Source organism: Schistocerca gregaria, unplaced genomic scaffold, assembly GCF_023897955.1.
Source record: "Schistocerca gregaria isolate iqSchGreg1 unplaced genomic scaffold, iqSchGreg1.2 ptg000387l, whole genome shotgun sequence".
Taxonomy (NCBI): domain Eukaryota; kingdom Metazoa; phylum Arthropoda; class Insecta; order Orthoptera; family Acrididae; genus Schistocerca; species Schistocerca gregaria.
Genome location: NW_026061829.1, coordinates 5,430,123 through 5,433,925, shown reverse-complemented (window position 1 = coordinate 5,433,925; position 3,803 = coordinate 5,430,123).

The following is a 3,803-nucleotide window of genomic DNA, read 5'->3' as shown; positions in this document are numbered from 1 at the left end:
ATAACAAATGACGAAAACGGACGGATTTCTCAGGTTTTTAATACATATGAACATTTTCACATTCTCCCGTGCAACTTGGCTGCTAGTCCTCCTTTCATGCAAAATCTTAATTTCCTAGCTCATGTCCAAGGCAACAAAGAAGGGTAAAAAGTCAATAATCGATACCTAAAACTTGAATTGTACTACATCTTACTGGCTTTTCCATCAACTTAGAAGCTTCATCTGTGTTCTACTATGGTGCTTTCAGTGTCTCCGCATACCGCAGCACGCGACATAGCTTTGCAGACGAATAATGTAACCGTTTCAGACAGAAGAGCGGACAATGTGACGATCTGGCTTTAAGTCGATTCGATAACAAATTACGAAAACGGACGGATTTCTCATGTTTTTACTACATATGAACACTTTTCACATTCTCCCGTGCAACGCGGCTGCTAGTCCTCCCTTCATGCAAAATCTTAAGTTCCTAGCTCATGTCCAAGGCACCAAAGAAGGGTGAAAAGTCAATAATCGATCCCTAAAACTTGAATTGTACTACTTCTTACCATCTATTACATCAACTTAGAAGCTTCATCTGTGTTCTACTATGGCGCTTTTAGTGTGTCCACATACCGCAGCACGCGACATAGCTTTGAAGACGATAAATGTAACCGCTTCAGACAGAAGAGCGGGCAATGTGACAATCTGGCTTTAAGTCGATTCGATAACAAATGAAGAAAACGGACGGATATCTCAGGTTTTTCCTATATATCAACACTTTTCACATTCTCCCATGCAACTCGATTGCTAGTCCTCATTTCATGCAAAATGTTAAGTTCCTAGCACATGTCCAAGGCACCAAAGAATTGTAAAGAGTCAATAATCGATACCTAACATTTGAATTGTACTACTTCTTACTGGCTATTACATCAATTTAGAAGCTTCATCTGTGTTCTACTATGGTGCTTTTAAGGTCTCCGCATACCGCAGCATGCGAATTAGCTTTGCAGACGACAAATGTAACCGATTCAAAGAGCGGCCAATGTGACGATCTGGCTTTAAGTCGATTCTATAACAAATTACGAAAACGGACGGATTTCTCATGTTTTTACTACATATGAACACTTTTCACATTCTCCCGTGCAACGCGGCTGCTAGTCTTCCATTCATGCAAAATCTTAAGGTACTAGGTCATGTCCAAGCCAATAAAGCCGGCTAAAAAGTGAATAATCGACAACTGAAACTTGAATTGTACTACTTCTTACTGGCTATTGCTTCAACTTAGAAGCTTCTTCTGTGTTCTACTATGGTGCTTTTAGTGTCTCCGCATACCGCAGCACGCGACATAGCTTTGCAGACGATAAGTACAACCCTTTCAGGGAGAAGAGCGGCCAATGTGACGATCTGGCTTTAAGTCGACTCGATAACAAAAGACGAAAACGGACATATTTCTCAGGTTTTTACTACATATGAACACTTTTCACATTCTCCCGTACAACTCGGCTGCTAGTCCTCCTTTCATGCAGAATCTTAAGGTCCTAGCTCATGTCAAAGGCACCAAAGCCAGCTAAAATGTCAATAATCGATACCTAAAACGTGAATTGTACTACTTCTTACTGGCTATTACATCAACTTAGAAGGTTCATCAGTGTATTACTATGGTGCTTTTAGTGTCTCCGGATACCGCAACACGCGACATAGCGTAGCAGACGATAAGTACAACCGTTTCAGACAGAAGAGCGGCCAATGCGGCGATCTGACTTTAAGTCGATTCGATAACAAATGACGAAAACGGACGGATTTCTCAGGTTTTTACTACATATGAACACTTTTCACATTCTCTCGTGCAACTCGGCTGCTAATCCTCCTTTCATGCAGAATCTTAAGGTCCTAGCTCATGTCCAAGGCACCAAATCCAGCTAAAAAGTCAATAATCGATACCTAAAACTTTAATTGTACTACTTCTTACTGGCTATTACATCAGCTTAGAAGTTTCATCTGTGTTCTACTATGGTGCTTTTAGTGTCTCCTCATACCGCAGCACGCGACATAGCTATGCAGACAATAAGTACAACCGTTTCAGGGAGAAGAGCGTCCAATGTGACGATCTGGCTTTAAGTCGATTCGATAACAAATGACGAAAACGGACGGATTTCTCAGGTTTTTAGTACATATGAACACTTTTCACATTCTCCCGTGCAACTCGGCTGCTAGTCCTCCTTTCATGCAGAATCTTAAGGTCCTAGCTCATGTCCAAGGCACCAAAGCCAGCTAAAAAGTCAATAAGCGATACCTAAAACTTGAATTGTACTACTTCTTACTGGCTATTACATCAACTTAGAGGCTTCATCTGTGTTCTACTATGGTGATTTTGGCGTCTCCGCATTCAGCAGCACGCGATATAGCTTTGCACACGATAAATGTAACCGTTTCAGAGAGAAGAGCGGCCAATGTGTCCATCTGACATTGTCGATTCGATAGCAAATGACGAAAACAGGCAGATTTCTTACGTTTTTACTACATTTGAACACATTTCACATATTCCCGTGCAACGTGGCTGCTAGTCCTCACTTCATGCAAAATCTTAAGGTCCTAGCACATGTCCAAGGCACCAAAGCCGGCTACAAAGTCAAAAATCGTTAACTAAAACTGGAATTGTACTGCTTCTTATTGGCTATTACATCAACTTAGAAGCGTCTTCTGTGGTCTACTATGGTGCTTTTAGTGTCTCCGCATTCCGCAGCACGCGACATAGCTTTGCACACGATAAATGTAACCGTTTCAGAGAGAAGAGCGGCCAATGTGACGATCTGACATTAAGTCGAATCGATAGCAAATGACGAAAACGGGCGGATTTCTTAGGTTTTTATTACGTACGAACACTTTTCACATTCTCACGTGCAACGTGGCTGCTAGTCCTCGATTCATGAAAAATATTAATGGCCTAGCATATGTCCAAGGCACCAAAGCCGACTAAAAAGTCAAAAATCGATAACTAAACTTGAGTTGTAGTGCTTCTTACTGACTATCACATCAACTTAGAATCTTCTTCTGTGTTCTACTATGGTGCTTTTAGCGTCTCCGCATTCCGCAGCACGCGATATAGCTTTGCACACGATAAATGTAACCGTTTGAGAGAGAAGAGCAGCCAATGTGACGATCTGACATTAAATCGATTCGATAGCAAATGACGAAAACGGGCAGATTTCTTAGGTTTTTACAATATAAGAACACATGTCACACTCTCCCGTGCAACGTGGCTGCTAGTCGTCCCTTCATGCAAAATCTTAAGGTCCTAGCTCATGTACAAGGCATCAAAGCCGGCTAAAAAGTCAAAAACCGATAACTAAACTTGAATTGTACTGGTTCTTACTGGCTATTACATCAACTTAGAAGCTTCTTCTCTGTTCTACTATGGTGCTTTTAGTGTCTCCGCATTCCGCAGCACGCGACATAGCTTTGCACACGATCAATGTAACCGTTTCTCTGAGAAGAGCGGCCTATGTGACGATCTGGCTTTAAGTCGATTCGATAGCAAATGACGAAAACGGGCTGATTGCTTAGGTTTTTAGTACATATGAACACTTTTCACATTCTCCAGTGCAACGTGGCTGCTAATCCTCCATTCGTAGAAATTCTTAAGGTCCTACCTCATGTCCAAGGCATCAAAGCCGACTAAAAAGTCAATAATCGATAGCTAAAACTACTATTTTACTGCTTCTTACTGCCTATTACATTAACTTAGAAGCGTCTTCTGTGTTCTACTGTGCTGCTTTTAGTTTCTCCGCATTCCACAGCACGTGACATAGCGTTGCACACGATAA